General features: G+C 44.8%; 1 protein-coding gene across 2 annotated transcripts in view; it reads left to right on the top strand.

Moving 5' to 3' along the window:
• Positions 1-18,405, top strand: part of SSTR3 (somatostatin receptor 3) — a 140,224-nt gene that overhangs the window by 45,646 nt on the left and 76,173 nt on the right. The window contains exon 1 of one of the 2 annotated variants that reach the window (XM_030210229.1): positions 14,028-14,276. The exons of the other annotated variant lie outside the window; for it this stretch is intronic. The gene's annotated coding sequence lies outside the window, so the exon portion shown is untranslated. Of the gene's footprint in view, positions 1-14,027; positions 14,277-18,405 lie in introns of those variants that run through there. 2 annotated transcript variants of the gene reach the window in all.

Here is an 18,405-nt window from a genome sequence, read left to right as displayed (position 1 = left end):
AGTCGTAGTGCACTGGTCCCCCTGACATGCCAGGACACCAACTGAGCACCTTAGGGGGGCACTGCAGTGGACTTCATAAATTGCTCTCAGGAACATAGCTCCCTTACCTTGTGTGCTGAGCCCCCCAACCTCCCCCTAAACCCACTACCCACAACTGTACACCACTACCATAGCCCTAAGGGGTGAAAGGGGGCACCTAGATGTGGGTACAGTGGGTTTCTGGTGGGTTTTGGAGGGCTCGCTGTGTCCTCCACAAACATAACAGGTAGGGAGGGGGATGGGCCTGGGTCCGCCTGCCTGAAGTACACTGCACCCACTAAAACTGCTCCAGGTACCTGCATACTTCAGTGATGGAGCTGAGTATGACATCTGAGCCTGGCAAAAAATATTTTTAAAGATGTTTTTTGAGGGTGGGAGAGGGTTAGTGACCAATGGGGGAGTAAGGGGAGGTCATCCCCGATTCTCTCCGGTGGTCATCTGGTCATTTCGGCCACCTTTTTTTGCCTTGGTCGTAAGAAAAATACGACCAGGTAAAGTCATCCAAGTGCTCGTCAGGGATGCCCTTTTTTTCAATTATGGGTCAAGGACATCCATGTGTTTGTCATGCCCAAGTCCCGCCTTCGCTACGCCTCTGATATGCCCCCTTGAACTTTGGCCATCCCTGCAACGGAAAGCAGTTGGGGACGTCCAAAATCAGCTTTCGATTATACCCATTTGGATGACCCTGTGAGAAGGACCCCCATCTTCTGATTTATGTCGAAAGATGGGCGTCCTTCTCTTTCAAAAATGAGCCTGCTAGAGGCTTTCTAGAATCACAGTTTATACCTGTATGTGATCTGGATGGTTAAATATTTCTATTTATGTAACAAATACTCCAAAATAAAATCACTAACTCAATGTCACAAGAAATATTCCCATCAATATTTAGCCATTTTTGTCGGTGTGCATACTTACACATGCTTATACTGCCAAACTATTTTCTAAAAGGGGTTTTCCACGTGTGAAACTGACTACAAGTGGAAAAACCTTTTTTTAAATTACCCTCACATGGGTATCTGCTTAAAGTTTATCTGCTTAAAGTTATGCTGGCATTTCAGTGCTCAGACTTAAATGGATATTAGTATATCTTTGTGTGTTCGATGATGATTGATACATAATTTTTGAAAATTCTAGATTGTCTAATTTTATCTCAAGGTGGTTTATAACCTTTTTTTTTCTTTTAAAATAAGTCCAAAAGATCTTATAACCTAAGTAGGTACCTAAATTAGGGGTGTAGTTATCAACATGTTAAGATGTGCTATTTTACCACTAACTGGTGCTATTTTAGCACAGGTCCCATTTAACGCCAGTGGCGTAGCCAGAAGACAATTTTTGGGTGGGCCAACAGGTTGGATGGATGGGCACTAGAGAAACGCCTGCCACCTGATATGCCCTGCCCAGGCCCCTACTCCTACCACACACCTACCCCATTCCCAATAACTTCAATGGGAGTAGCAGTGCTGGCCTCAGTGGCTGCAGGCCACATTGAGAGCTAGTGGAAATATAAGAGGGTGCACTCTTCATCCTCCACTGAGCCACAGTCCACCAACACACATAGGCTTCCCTTAAATATGCCCTAAATATTACAGTGGGGCCCTAAAATTTCAACACATCTATCAAGAAAACTGAAGAAGCCAAAGTACTATAGAATACTACATAGAAAATTGATGCTCACAGAATACTTTGGTCACACACACAGAACACAAATACAGAATAAGTGACCACAAACCATAAACAAATGAAATCAAAATCCCAAGATGCCAGACCTTGCATTTAGCACAGCACAGCGAAATACAAAGAGATGCATTTTCTTCTATACTGTGCAAAATCACATGCAAGAGACAGTGTTAGGGGAGGTACAACTAGGGTAGTGATGGCGAACCTTTCAGAGACCAAGTGCCCAAACAGCAACCCAAAATCTAATTATTTATCGCAAAGTGCCGGTACTCATTATGGGCGTGGTCACCACATATGACTCCACCCCTATGATAGCCACACCCCTTACACCAGCCATGGCGCATATAAACAGACATCATTGAAAATATTATACTAGTATAGGAGAAAAAAATAACATGATTTTCTTACATCATAAATCATTTCTGTAAGCTGTTACAGCTCCAGTATACCCAGTGCAAAATAAGACAGCAGATGTAAATTCTCAAATTGGACATATTCCAAACACTAAAATTAAAATAAAATTATTTTTTCTACCTTTGCTGTCTGGTGATTTTGTTTTTCTATCCATATTGGTCCTAGTCTCTGATTCTGCTGCTCTCTATCTGTTCTTTTAACTCCGTTTCCAGGGCTTCCTTTCCATTTATTTCTTTACTTTCCTCCTTTCTTCTTCATTTCTTGCCCTCCATCCATGTCCAGCAACCCTCCTCTCCCCTCCAGCCACAAATGTCCAGCCACCCTCCTCTCCCCCTGTCCTCCCCTCCAGCCACCCATGTCCAGCCACCCTCCTCTCCCCCCTGCCCTCCCTCCCAGCACCAGGCCTCCCTCCCTCCTACCAAGCACCAGTACTGCCTCCCTCCCACCAAGCACCAGGCCTGCCTCCCACCCAGCACCCAGCAGCACCCAGCATCAGGCCTCCCTCCCTCCCACCCACCCAGCATGCAGCAGCACACAGCATCAGGTCTCCCTCCCTCCCACCCAGCACCAAGCACCAGGCCTCCCTCCCTCCCTCCCACCCAGCACCCAGCATCAGGCATCCCACTCACCCAGCACCAAGCACCAGGCCTCCCTCCCACCCAGCACCAGGCCTGCCTCCTTCCCTCCAACCAAACAAGCATCAGGCCGCCCGCCTGTCCTCCCTCCCTCCCAGCACCAGGGCCCCCCTCCTCCTCCTGTGAAATTTAAAAGGCGTACCTCGGGGTTAAGGTGGCGTCGGCAGCGGCAGCGAAATGCATGTTCTTTGCTCGGCACACCTTCGGCCTTCCCTTCTGTCTCTCAAGCTCTGCTCCAGCCAGAATCAGAGACTGGGAACAATATGGATAGAAAAACAAAGTCTCCAGACAACAAAGGTAGAAAAAAATCATTTTATTTTTGTTACATTTGTACCCTGTGCTTTCCCATTCATGGCAGGCTCAATGCGGCTTACATGGGGCAATAGAGGGTTAAGTGACTTGCCCAGAGTCACAAGGAGCTGCCTATGCCTGAAGTGGGAATTGAACTCAGTTCCTCAGTCCACCACCCTAACCACTAGGCCATTCCTAGTGTTTGAAATAGGTCTAATTTGAGAATTTATATCTGCTGTCTTATTTTGCACTGGGTATACTGGAGCTGTGACAGCTTACAGAAATTATTTATAATGAAAAAAATTACGTTATTTTTTTCTCCTATACTAGTATAATATTTTCAGTGATGTCTGTTTATATGCGCCATGGCTGGAATAAGGGGTGTGGCTAATGTGGGTGTGGCTATCATAGGGGTGGAGCCATATGTGGTGACCCCACCCATAATGAGTACCAGCACCCTTTTTTCTACAAAAACTTCTTATTTTTAAAACAATGGTGCCCCTCTAAAATGTGCCAATTTTTGCAGTTAACATGTTGAATGGGCCCAGCTACATGCAAAAAACACAGAGGGGTCATTTTACAAAGGTGCGCTAGCATTTTTATTGCGCGCTAATGATTAGTGCGTGCTAAACGCTAGAGACACCCATAGAAATATATGGGCGTCTCTAACATTAGGCACGTGCTTATTTTTAGGTGGACCCCAGAGTTCATACAATATCTGGAGTGTGCTTCTCTTTATGGGCTCTGAGGAGTTCTTCTTGAGGTCTAGATCTGATTCCATGTCACGTTCTTGATTAAATTGATGCCTAAAAAAGAATTTTCTTTGAATCTCTATTTTTGTGATTTTGGGGCCCTTTTATTTATTTATTTATTTGTTACATTTGTATCCCACATTTTCCCACCTATTTGTAGGCTCAATGTGGCTTACATAGTACTGGAAAGGCATTTGCGGACTCCGGTTAGAGCAAGTGCAAAGTGATGTTGTGGTAAGAAAAAGTTCATGTGGCACAGCCACATTAGGGCATCGTATAACGGGTGAGTTGTGTTATGTCCATTACATGCTTTAGTTTTGTTGTGTTGCAGAGATCAGGCATTTATGTTGGATTGGCAGGGTACGCCTTTTTAAACAGGTTGGTTTTTAGTGTTTTCCGGAAGTTTAGGTGATCGTATGTCGTTTTCAAGGCTTTTGGTAATGCGTTCCACAGTTGTGTGCTTATGTAGGAAAAACTGGATGCGTAGGTTGATTTTACAAAGGTGCGCTAAAAATTGGCCTGTGGTAGTATGAGTGCGTGGGACGCATGCTGGACCATTTCTCCACCGTGTCTGGAAAAAAGGGAAAGGTTTGGGCCAGGAAATGGACGTGCGGCAAAATTTAAACCTGCGCGTGTTATTTACAGCCTGAGCCCTTAACGCCACCCATTGACTTAGCTTTAAGGGCTCATGCGTTACCCGCATGGAAACTTTCCACCGTGCACCAACTGCCGATTGCCACTGGGAATGCCCCATGTGGTAGAAAATAGAAAATTATTTTCTACCGCCGGTTTTCGACGCATGCCTTACTTAGAATTACCGACGGGCAGTAATGCAAATCTGATGCGTGCTGCATATGCGTAGGCCCTTACGCGCTTTTGTAAAAGGCCCCCTCTATTTGGAAAGCCTATTGCAGTGCCCTACTTTGGTAACGTTTACTACAGAGCGTCAAACAGTGCAATATCCCAACATTTTGCAGATTTCCATATTTGCCATCATTGTTGCTCTACTTAAGAGTGTGAAGTCTCTTTTGCAAAAAAAAAAAAGTTTGCACTTTAGTGCATCTGTGTCAAAGTGATTTACCACAGTTTATTGAGGCCACATCTTGTTTTATTCTAAGTGGCCTTTTTACAAAACAGCAGCACTAAAAAGTAGTCCTGGCACACTGTTACGTGGGCCATTTTTAGAACCACAGTAAAATGGTTGATTTTCAGATTTTTGTATTAACAGCCACACACTAATGTTACAATTAGTGCATGGCTATTAAAAAAACATTAGTGCGTGAGCCCTTACCGCTGCCTATTTTGTAGGTAGTAAGGGGTCACACATTAATCACATGCTAATCAGTTAGCACATATCAATGTAGCTGTGCTGATTATCACAGAAATGCCCACTCTGCACACATGCCCCTCCACAGTAAAAATATAAATAATTTTTTACTGCGTGCTGTGTGCACACTATCCCAGAACCTACTACAGGATGCCTGTGTGTGCCCCCGCGATAAACCCTTTAAAGCTGGTGCCTAAAAACAGGTGCCCCTTTTTAGGATTGCCCTCTAATTAAGATAGTGCACCTTTATTTGTGGTATCATGCATGGAGTGCAGGAGTAGCCCAATGGTTAGTGCAGTGGTCTGAGAACCAGGGAAACTGGGTTTGATCTCACTGCGGCTCCTTGTGACTCTGGGCAAGGCACTTAACCCTCCATTGCCCAGGTACAAAATAAAGTACCTGTACTTAAGGCCCTGCTTACAAAGGCACGCTGGCATCTTTAGTAAGCACTAACCATGTAGATGCCCCTAATATTCCTAATGTTGTCTGCATGGTTAGCGTGCGCTAATTTTTAGCGTGTTACAAATGCACGCTTTTGTAAACAGGGCCCTTAATTTGTAAACTGCTTTGATTGCAACCACAGAAAAAGGAGTATATCAAATTCCATCCTCTTTTCTTTCCTTAAATCAATTTAGTGCACACAATGTCCTATTAACCCATTAGTGCCCAACATTCCCATACGGGATTTTATTATGGGAACACTGGGCACTAATGGGTTAATATAAACATGTGAAATTAACATAAACATCTGTATATTGGGGAAAATTCATGAAAAAATAATAAAAACTTGCCTTTTTTTCTTGCCTGTTCACATCCCTACTAGGTTTGTTTTGATAGATGGGGCAGCTTGCCTGCTGTGTACAGCTCTTACCCAAGCTCCATCTGACATTGAACATATCCATCACTTTGTTCACTTGCCACACATAGCCACCTCTCTCTCTCCTCTCCAGTTTCTGTGCCTTCCAATTAAAAATCTCACATGTCCTAAATGAATGATTTATGATACGTTTCCTGGGAACTCATCAATTCTCTTTGTTACAGTAACCTTAAGCAGTTAGCATAAGCTTCCTAACATCTTCCTTTATAAACAAGAGTTGCAGGTTCTTCAGGTTTGAATGGCTTCTCATAAAAGCATAGCATAGGCAGCCGTGACATTTCCTTGCCCCACGCATTTGGGGTTTACCCAGGCATGCGTGATGTGCGAGTCTTCCATCTGACAGGTCCATACTCCTAGCTGTCTATTCACATTCTTCCTTCCCCCTTCCCCCCAAATCTTTGAGTGCATGCACCTGCCAACGAGGTATAGAGTTGGACTAAATTATGTGTGTATCTTCCAATAATGAAATGATTTCAGAGAGATCCCTGGCAGTGCAGACCATCTGTACACAGGACCAAGTCCCCAAGTCATTTCCCCCAAGGTTGGTAACAATGACCTTAGGGCATTCCATTTCCTTGTGACAAGCTTTGAGGAAAGAAAGTAGTTGCAGCCATCATATACCCCCTCAATTTAGCCAGTAGACATGGATGACCTTATGGGCCAAGCCCAAGCTGCTGCCATACGGTCTCACCTCTGCCCACTTGTTGGCCCAAGACACATAAAAGTGTCCCACGATGCACACCGATGCGCCTTATGGTGCATACCCTGTAGGAAGAAAATGAACAGAAGTCATTAGTGGTGTGGGTTAATAGCTGCACTCTATAAGTCCTGTCTTACATATGTCTTGTAAGCATCTATCTTCCATCCACCTATGCACTGTATTACTGTTGAGGGTAGACCACCATCTGCTGCAGAGGTGGCTTCCCAGTCCTGAAGGAATGGGTGCCAAATGATAATGGATCATAGCCTGCTTTTATCAGGTAGTGCTGTAACAGGGCAGTGAACTGGAATGTGGACACATTTCTGAACAGCAGCTCATAGTCTGTCCCACTTGCCTTTCATGAGGCCACCAGCTCACTAATCCTTAGTGCCGCAAAGAAAGCCTGTGAGAAAGCTGCCCGAAACAGAAATAGTTCAAAATCATTCTCCCCTATGTCAGACGTAGCAAGCCATATATCCTTGGTGAGATCAGCCTGTCCCTCTGCCTGCACAAAGAATTCCAATGCAGCCAGGTTAGAGGCAACCATTCTCCTGCATGTGCCAGCAGTCCGTGTATACATGACATAATCCACTAACAAGCGTTCGGGCATCGGCCCCTATATCCACTCCCTTTCAAGAGCAAACTTTTTTATGTGCTGGAACTCTCAGGAATATGCCCTCCAAGTACTTGGACCAACGGACATGCAGAGCAACTCCCATGCTTCTGGATTGCAATCTGCCAAAGATGATCTGGGACTACTGCTCCTTCTGGGTCCACTTCTGGGGCCAGTTTCCTGAAAAGAGCCTCCTTGGAGAGAGAGAGAGAGAGAGAGAGAGAGAGAATCAGCTGTTTTGTTATGCACTCCAGTGATATGTTTTGTTTGTGCTGTAAGGTCTAGCAACAGGCAGCCTAGTACAAACGCCCTCAGCAAGTTGATTGTTATCTCACAATGTGCCATTTGCCTATTAATTGCCTTGATCAGGGCTCTGTTGTCTGACCAAAACACCACCCTCCTGTACTGTAAACATTCACTCCAAAAAAAGAGGGCCAGCATGATGGGGAACAGCTCCAAGGAGGAGAAGTTTTGGCCAACCCCAGCCCTGATCCAGGCTAAAACCTGTACCTCCTGAGGCATCAGAATACAATTCCAGCTCTGTGGTAGACACCGGCTTGCCCTGCCATACAGAGAGACCATTGTAGGCATCCAGGAAGGAGTCCCATATGCACAAATCTTCACACATGGGCAAGGTGATTCTTACGAAGTGGGACCTCCAGCCCCCACTAACGCCCCCAGATAGTTTTTCCTGGTGGCCAATTGGCCTTCTCCTTACCCTGATCCTCGGACCCTCCCCCAACACCAAAAACAATCCCTGGTAGCCCAGTGGCCAACCCTACTGCCACCAACCCTGGTGGTCTAATGGCCCCTGACTCCCCCCCATACTCCCTCTTCCTTCAAGTACCACCTCCAAAATGGCAGTGCCCTGCTCTGCCCAGTGCATCCTGGGATATGCTGGGTGGGGTTTCCCTAAATTTGCATGTTATTAGCGTTGATCATTGGGGAGTTAATTCCCCACGCTGTTCAGGTGCTATTTTTAGGGTGCTGTTTTGGAACAGCCCTGGGGAATTGATCATTGGGTCATAAGTGCTATTGTATAATAGTGCAAAGTGACCTGTATAGAACTGGCGCTTAGCACAGATCTTAACGGTGCCTAACTTTGGGCGCCATTTACTGAATCTGGCCCACAATGTTCAATTCTCTGTGTCACACTAGCATTACACTCATAGGTACCCCCTACCCTTAATCTTAGCCAAATCCTTAGACTAGGCTCAAAGATTGTGGGAGTAATTCTATAAGGCACCGTGTAGATTAAGGCAGCAGGTGTTCACATATATGCCAGTATTCTAGCAATTTACATATGTGAACCGATATGCATGTAAATGACAATAATTTGGCTCTGCATTATTCTGTAAGTACATACTATCTTCCATACTATAAACACTTTGTAGTTGGGCTTTCAAAAGGGTGCAGCCTGGACTCTGTACACACTTATGCACATAATTTATAGAATACTGGTAAGTTATGTGTGTATCTCCCTAATCTAGGTGTGAGAATTAACACTGGCTCAATGGCTGGCATAGGTGCTGGTGCTTAAACATATGTCCACCTAGTATATAAAACCATTTAACCAGCCAGGAATTGCTCCTGGCTGGCTACATGGTACTTAACCGGCTATTTGGCGATATTCAGCAGGACATCGTTGGTTATCTCCTGCTGAATCTTGCTGGTTAGCGCTTACCCTTGGATTCATATAGTGTGCCTAGATCCGCGCTGAAATCCGGGAGTATTCTATAACAGCGGATGTAACTTAATTAGCTTATCAAGCTGGTTAGCGTTGATATCAGCACTTATCAAGCAATAATGGGCATCATTTGGCAACAATTAGAACTTACACGCACAACTTGCTAAGTGTATTCTGTAATGCAGTGCGCCTAACTTCTAACATGCGCAGGCAAAAAGGGGTAGGGAAATGGGTGTTTTGTGGATGTTCTAAAATTTGCAAGCCTACTTATAAAATATGGCCCTCTACACTTAAGTCTATGCACCAGGAATTATGCCACGTTTTTGTTGGTTTAAATGGAGGTGGGTATTTTTAGGTGCTGGGGTGTTGACTATACTGTGCCTAAGTCTAGAAGACACTTATAGAATACACTTAGTTGGAAATGTTTTCCATGCTGATTTTTTAGGCACCATATATAGAATCTCCCCCTTAGCGGATAACCGAGTATATTGTGCGATATAACCAGTTATCCACTGATATTTGGTGCATCGCTGGCTAAGTTTGACGACCAAATTCAGCCACCAAAATAGCAGGCCTATCTTTGGCCGGTTTCAGCTTAACCGGCCAGCACAGGATATCGGCTTGGCTGGTTAAGTTGAAACCAGCCAAAAAAACACCTGGATATTCAATGCCAGTCACCAGAACTCGCCCGACATTAAACCCGGCATTGAATATATGGACTCAGTACCGACCACAGAAGCCAGCCTGGCTAACTCCCATGGTCTGAATATCGCGCCCATGTATGCATATATAACCAGTTACACTGTAATTCTATAAAGGACAATAGGAGTCTACTTTTTTATTTATAGCATAAGCTCCAAATAGGCACCTTTTTGATGCCTAAATCTAGGTGCCCTTCTATAGAATTGCTCTTTCTGTAACAGACTGTAATGGGTAGCATTTCTAATCACTTTTCTATTCAACGGTGCAGTTGTGACGTTTGGGTTGGCATTGTTCCACAGCAGCATGGAACAAAGGTTGGCAATGTTATATAGGAACATGGAATGAGGATAGAAAAAGCTACAGGAAAATAAGAGGATGCATGGAAGTGAGGGGTGGCACTGTTGTGGCATACTGTGAAAAATGGAGTTCACAGTTTTCAGACGGTATGGAAAGAGTAACAATGATGGTGGCATGGACAATGGGTGATGTGGCTGTAAGTATGCATGACTGGTTGAAGAACCAATCTAGCCTCCCTTCCTCTTCCCCTGCTCACACGTCCTCTCCCCCTCTTAGAAACCCAAAAGAGAAAGTATAATATGAAATACAGTTCTTAAACTCATGTAAGAGTAGATATTTAGCCGACGGCGTTGAGCTTTTTTTTTAGCCACCGCCGGCGTTATCCTCACATATTCAATGCTGGGTCATGTCCGGGCACCAGCATTGAATATTGGGTTTAAGTGGCCGGCTATCTCTTAAGCGGCTAAGTGCAATATTCAGCACTTAACCATATAAGTGACACTATATAAAAATAGGTTTGATATGTGGTCTGACTTGACTGGTTATCTTACGCATTTTAATACTAATATCATCGGCCCTTAACCACATAAATGCTGACTCCACCGCCGGAGTGCCCACAAAATAGCCAGCTTTCAGTTTAGCAGCCTGTGGTGATATTCTGTGGCACTAACTGGTTAAGTGCCACAGAATATCAGCAGGTAGCCCCACAGAAGTGATTTAAGCAGCCAGGAGTCTCTCTTGGCCACTCAAATCGCTTAGAATATTCCCAAGATAGATTTTTGTCCTAGCCACAAAAGGTTAAAGAAGGACCCTACTAGTAGCACTAAAGAATTCCAAATGATGGTGGTATAGATAACAGTTGAACAAAACAACCACAAAGGAGGAACAACCCTCACAAAACAGTTGTCAATGATTTTACTTAGAAAGATTGGGACAAGGTGATAAAACAGAAATATCACAGTAATTCTTTATTTGGAAATAAAGTAATAAAAGCTACACATTTAAAACGAACAGTTAGCAGAAAACCTGTTATAACAACACCTTAATATATTAACCCCCAAATTCTATAAACGGCACTAAAACTTGCATGTGCAAATTTGGACATATGTTCAATTTGCTCATGCAATTCAATTGAGTAACAGAGGGGCATAATCGAATGGGGGCGCCCATCTCTAAGGACGGCACCATGAAGGGGCATGGAAACCCGTATTATCGAAACAAGATGATCATCCATCTTTTGTTTCGATAATACAGTCGGGGACGCCCAAATCTTGACATTTAGGTCGACCTTAGAGATGGCCGACCTTGGTTTTCGCCGATAATGGAAACCAAAGACGTTCATCTCAAAAACGGCTAAATCCAAGCCATTTGGTCGTGGGAGGAGCCAGCATTTGTAGTGCGCTTGTCCCCCTCACATGCTAGGACACCAACCGGGCACCCTAGGGGGCACTGCAGTGGACTTCTCAAATTGCTCCCAGGTGCATAGCTCTCTTACCTTGGGTGCTAAGCCCCCCAACCCCCCGCCAGGTCCACCTGCCTGAAGTACACTGCACCCACTACAACTGCTCCAGGGACATGTATACTGCTGCAATGGACCTGAGTATGGCATTTGAGGCTGGCATAGAGGCTGGCAAAAAAGTATTTTTATGGTGGGAGGGGGTTAGTGACCACTGGGGGAGTAAGGGGAGGTCATCCCCAATTCCCTCCTGTGGTCATCTGCTCAGTTCGGACATCTTTTCACGGCTTGGTCATGAAAAAAAATGGACCAAGTAAAGTTGGCCAAGTGCTCGTCATGGACACTTTTCTTTTTTCCATTATTGGCCAAGGACGCCCATCTCCTAATCACGCCCCAGTCCTGCCTTCACTACCCTGCCGACATGCCCCCATGAACTTTGGTCATTCCCATGACGGAAAGCCGTCGAGGGTGTCAAAAAATCGGCTTTTGATTATGCCAATTTGGGCGGCCTTGCGAGAAGAATGCCCATCTCCCAATTTGTGTCGGAAGATGGGCGCCCTTCTCTTTCAAAAATAAGCGTGATAGTAACATAATAAGTGATGGTAGATAAAGATCTGAATGGTCCATCCAGTCTGCCCAACAGTCACATTCATTCTCAATTCATGATTAAAATCAACAATGAACATAATATAATATACTTGATCATGGTGTTTGGTGTTTCTAGGACATAGACCGTAGAAGTCCACCTGGCTCTGTCCTTATGTTCCAACTACTGGAGTTGCTATCAAAGCCCACTCCAGCCTATCTGAATTTGTCTTGTCATTTGAGGGACACAGACCATAAAAGTCTGCCTAGCAATGTCCTCATGTTCCAAATCACTGGAGTTTGTTGAAGCCCTCTCCAGCCCAAGGCTGCCAAGAGACACAGCCGGGACCAGGGCAGGACCGCTGACCGCCCCACCACCACCACCTGGGCCATCGAGCTGTGCCCCCACCTCACTCGGGCAGCCACCCCTGCCTGCCCCTTACCTTTCTGTGTCTGACTGTTCCTCCCTCGGTCTGTTGTCCCCTGCTCCTGTGTGCTGTGACCCGGATGATTGCATTAATGCGATAACCCGGTTATCACATTAATACAATCACCCGGGTCCTGGCAGGAGCAGGAGAGAGACAAAATTGGAAGGAGGCAGGCAGGAATCTTGCCAGCTGCAGCCTCCCCCCTTGGAGGCTGGGCCTGAAGAATTATGCCCTACCTGCACCCCCCCCCCCTCTTGACGGCCTTGCTCCAGCCCATCCTAAACAGGATTGCTATATGCATAATTGCTATATGAGTAATGAGCTGATTAGCACCAATAACTGTGCGCTAACAATTAATTCTTTTCACTGATTGGCAACAATTTGAATTTCCATTTCTAGGCCCTATTCTATAAAGATACATGTGTAAATTTTACAGGGTGCAATTGAAAAGGGAGCGTGATCATGGGAAAGACGTGGGTGTTCACTAAAGATGAGTGAAGCATTAGAGAATTCATGGAATCCACGCCTAATTCAGGCCCGGGGATTCATACCAGTTTTCAGTTGGTGTAAATCTTCGTATCCAAAACTGGGCGTGGATCTCAGTGCTAGATTTTATTTTATTTTATTAATGACACCCAACTCGGAGCACTGTTTATAGAATAGTGTTCAGTGCTCAGTTTTTTTTCGGCACCCAAATTTGGCCGTCATTTACTGAATCTAGTCCTAAGTACCCACCACACTACGAAAGGGGCTGGGGCTAGGGCAGGGGGGAATGGAGAGGTGGAATGCAAAAGACTTCTACGGGGCGTCTTCAAAAGAATGCATTTGTGAAAATGGGATTTGAAAATTGGAAATTCTAGTTGAACAGGAGTTATTCTGAAGGAAGAGAATACAACGGTTAACTAGTGCATGGGAAATAGATCCTGCAATATCACAATATGGTCAATAAAAATCAGATGGAAAAATCAAAGCATTTGTCAGTTTCTTCTCTTCCTCCATCCAGCAGAGCCCTTCCTTAAGAATTCCTCATGGATCGACCCACAAATTCTCTTCCTTCCCATCCAAGTGAAGCATGAAGTTTGTTTTCTGAAGGAAGGAACCCAATGCTGTCAGAAGAAGTGGGCTCATGGGGGAAAATGGAATAAAAAGAATAAAAAAACAGAACAAGAAAGAGAGAAGAAAGACATGTAGGAAAATAACATACGATAGAAGTGTATAAAGAAAAGAAGGAAGCTGGAGGAAGAAGAAAAAATAAAAACGAGAGAGAAAGGTTGAGAAGAAGAGAAAGTATTAAGAGCATGGGTGACATTTTCTAAGCTCTGTATACAGATTTAATTGGTCTATAGCTTTTTTAAATCTGGATTTGGAAATTGATCTTTAAACTTTGCATCAATGGACTAGCAAAACAAACAAAAAAAGAGAAATGAATAAGGGAAAAGCCAGCCAGTGCTGAACACATGTTTGAAGATTAGCTGCCAGCTAGGGGTGAGTTACATAGCTAGATAAACCAATTATGAATTAACCAAGTCTGACTGTAGGTGAAAAGGAAGCAGGAGCAGTTCCACTGAGAACAGAAAGCAGAGATCTAACCACCCACAGAGAGGGCTTAAATATACAGGCCATCATGGAGGGGGAAGTGTCTTGCATCTGGCAAGGGATCACTTGATGCCGTCTCTAACCGCAGCTCTACGAACTCCCTCATTTTAAGGAACATCAGAGAAAAGTGGAGGGTGCAGCACCAACTGCACGTCAGTCTCTTTTGTAAAGCGGGAAAGCTACAGTCCTATGTGCTGGAGGTGAGGGTGAGACAATGAGACACTCTCTGGATGTGCGTTTTGTATGTATTTCATTGCAGATTTCTTTTGAACTTTTGCGTCACTGTTTTTTTCTCTTGCCAGATTGATTAGATTCTGATTCTTGGCACTGTTTGTTTGTTTTTTTTTTAGCTGAATAAAAATATGGTGCCCTAGATAGGAAAGAATGAAGGGCTAGATTTAGGGGCCATTTTACTAAGCTGTATTACAAGGTGCCCTGCGCTAGCGGCGGTGGCCATTTTTGCCACATGCCAGGGCCCCTTTTACCACAGTGGGTGAAGAATTGGAAAAAATGAAATGGATGTGCGGTAAATTTGCACTTGCCGCTCAGCCATTGAGCACTTACCACCACCCATTGAGGTGGTGGTGGTAAGGGCTCCCGTGCTAACCGGGCAGCATGCAGCGCTACCTGATTGCCGCCGGGTAACCTTCTGTGGTAATATTTTTCCCTAATTACCGTTAGTGCCGGAAATGACACACGCTGGGGGAGAAACTACCGTCGGCACCCGCGTTGGGCTGGTGGTAGTTCCGGATTGGCACACGGCAAGCCTGTTGCCACATGCCAACCCTTTAGTAAAAGACCCCATAGTAATTGAGTCCCGTTGCAGAAACTGAGACCTGCAGCAAATAACAGACATTAATTCATGCTAGAGTATGGTAGTGTTGCAATGTTAGAAGCAAGTTGAATTGATAAAATTATACACTGAAATATTAGGGGCAGCTCAGGCAAGGAAGAGAAAAGCACGAGTGCTGCATGGAGACTATTAAAATCCGACATCATCCTCAAAGTTTAGAAATAAATTTTAAGGTGATTGGGAGATCAGCACAGGAATGCAATCACAAAGGGTTACAGAAGAATGCTGGGCTCTGATACAGACTCATTTTCCCAGGCATTTAGAAAATGTAAGTTCAAACTTGCCTCTCACTCCAAAGAGAACAGCTTGAAGAAAATATCAAATACCAATGCAAAAAGAGTTACATGTTGAATTTTTAAAAAAGAGCATTTTCTTTACCTATGGAGTGGAGGAGTGGCCTAGTGGTTAGGGTGGTGGACTTTGGTCCTGGGGAGCTGAGGAACTAAGTTTGATTCCCACTTCAGGCACAGGCAGCTCCATGTGACCCTGGGCAAGTCACGTAACCCTCCATTGCCCCAGGTACAAATAAGTACCTGTATACAATATGTAAGCCGCATTGAGCCTGCCATGAGTGGGAAAGTGCGGGGTACAAATGTAACAAAAATAAATTTAAAAAATACCATATATCAGTATTTCAAGATATTTGGGTCTTTTCATCAAAAAGTGATAAACAATGCATGAAATCACAGGGAATTGATAATATGGCATGAGCTGCAAAACAAGTAATCAGCATATTTGCTAATCATACGTTCATTACCCTACACTTTGAAAGGCCTATTTATCAACTAGTGTTAAAGTATGCCGTTGTCTGCTGTAAAAATTTGTGTTCCTACATAGGAAAAATAAAACTGTTGGTAAGTTTTGCACTGTGACTGTAAAGATTAACATCCAGTAAGTTTAAAGCCTGTGTAGTAAATGAAGAGGCTGTGTCCTGCAATCCTCTACATTTACTGTACCAGGGACAACGTTAGCACATATGCATCTCATTATATGCTGGGGCTGATTGTAGGGCCCCTCTGAGCTGTCAGCCCAGCTATGTAACACAGCCTCAGAACTAACTGTCAAAATGACATCTGGCTGGGGTAGTGCAATTGGTTTGCACTCTCCTTCTTTTGATACAAGCTCTGACCCCCTCTCCCTGTAGAGCCTCCCCTCTAATTCCTCCATGTTTATAACTGCTCCAACCCCTCCCTAAATACAGCCTCCCCCTTCAATCTCTCCTTGATGCTCTGATTCCCCCATGCATAAAGCCCCCCCCCCCCCACAGGACTTACCCAGGGGTCAGCATTGGTGGGACATTGGTCCCACATGATAATAATGCCTTCTATGGATGAATGCCCTCTAGTGGTAGTAAGTTGAGACTACCACTAGGGTTCATCGGTGCCATTTTGGATTCAGGCATCAACCTGGGCAGCAGCAGAGGGCGATCGATGATGCCTCCACTAATGTTGATCCCAGAGTAGGTGCCAGAGAGGTCAGGGTGGAGGAACGGCCAACTTTGACAGCTAGCACATGGGTTGGTGCTAGCTGTCATGACTGCCAATAGCACAGCTGAACTTACCGTCATCTCAAGAGGAGGCGATAAATGTAGTTGTGCTGCTAGCACTATGTTAGCACAGTGCACTATCACTGAAAGAATGGCAGCAGACCTCCCAATTCCCCCTATTACAGCTCTAACCTCCAAGTAAAGCCTCACCCTCTGATTTCTCCCCCCCCCCCCGATGACAGCTCAGACCTTTTCAATATAGCTTCTTCCTCTGATACCCTGATGACAGCTCAAGCTCAACTCTCAGATACAGTCTCCTCCTCTGAAATCTCTGACACCCCCAATACAACCTCCCCCTTATCCTTCAAATGACCTCTCCAACCCCCCCCCCCCCCCCCAGATATAGCCTTCCCCCTCAATCGCCCATGCACAAAGCATAGAGGGGTAGGGTTTGAAGTCAGGATGGAGTTTCTTTGTGCAAAGAAGGTTTGAAGTATCAAGGAGGAGACTATATGGGGGGGGGATCAGAGCTGTATTCAGGTGGAATGATATATCTGGAGGGTCAGAGCCATAGGAGCCAGTTCTGTGGGTTCTTGAGCACCCCAATACTGAGCAAATTCTTTGAGTTTGTCCATGGAGGGGTAATTTCCATTGGGCTTAGCACCTTCCGATCATTTTAAAAAGTTGGTTCCTATGGTCAGGAGTGTGGGGAATCAGAGGGATACCACCATACTTCCAGTGACAGTGCACTATAGATAAGGGGAATGGGATCTGATAGATATTACATACAGGCACTGATTTTGTACCTGAAGCAGTGGAAGGTTAAATGACTTGCCTAGAGTCACAAGGAGCTGCAGTGGGAATCAAACCCAGTTCCCCAGGTTCTCAGGTCGCTGGGTTTAACCTTTAGGATACTCCCCCATCCTACTAGTATTGACCATTGTACTAGTGTCACATGTGGCCACTTCTCCAACTCCATGTCACACCTTGCTAACACTTGTTTCAAACTGTGATGGCTGCCTTTTGAATACAGGAGACAGTAGCGTCAACCTACACTGCTGTCTACTTCACAGTAACACCTACATTGGTTACTTAATGCAACTTTGAAAAAGAGCCCCTTAGCCCTTCTTATGAAAAAAAAGAAAGGTTTATGTATTACAGGACAATTCTATAACAGGGCACCCTCTTTTAGATGCCCCAATACAGCAGGGGTAGTACACACACGCGTTTACATTACTATGGGATGCGCCAGTGCACCCCATGCTAAGCCATTTTAAGCTGCGATAAGTACACGTTAGTACTTACTTCAGGGCCCCATAATGAAAAAAAAAAATGAAAATACTTGTAAATTATACTAAGGGGCCCTTTTACCAAGTGGTGGTAAAAAATGACCGGCAATGGTGTTGGCACTTGGAATTGTCACACACCGAGGCCATTTTTTACCGCAGCTGGAAAAAGCTATTTAAAAAAAAAATTTGAAGTCATTAATGGCCGTACGTTAATATCAAAATTAGCGTGCAGCCATTCACTGCCTGAGCCCTTACCGTCACCTAATTGGAGGCGGTAAGGGCTCAGGCACTAACCTACTGCTAATCTGGAAGTGCATGGCAATGTGTCCACACTGCCCGATTACTGCCGGGAACGCCTATTCCCCACCCCCACACTAGAAAATAAAAATTAGTGCAGCTACATTACTGTATTCTAACTGGTTAGCACAGGATTAGCGGGTGAGCCCTGACTTCCCTCAAAATAGGTATTGGAAAGCGCTGATGTGGTAATTTGTATAATGGCCACTTGCTAATGGAAAATTGGCCATTTTACTGCTGTGGTAAAATAATGGTCTTAGCATGCAGGAAAAACCCACGCAAGAGCACACTGTCAATTTTTCCTATAGCTTTGTTAAAGGACTTCTAAGTGATTTGCTCAAGGGCACACGGAGTGCCAACATCAGAAATAGGATTTGAACCCAGGCCACCGAGAAACTAAACCA

The sequence above is a fragment of the Microcaecilia unicolor genome, chromosome 1 (assembly GCF_901765095.1).
Source record: "Microcaecilia unicolor chromosome 1, aMicUni1.1, whole genome shotgun sequence".
Taxonomy (NCBI): Eukaryota; Metazoa; Chordata; class Amphibia; order Gymnophiona; family Siphonopidae; genus Microcaecilia; species Microcaecilia unicolor.
The sequence above is the reverse complement of the archived record's forward strand: the minus strand, read 5'-3'. Positions and strand labels throughout refer to the sequence as shown.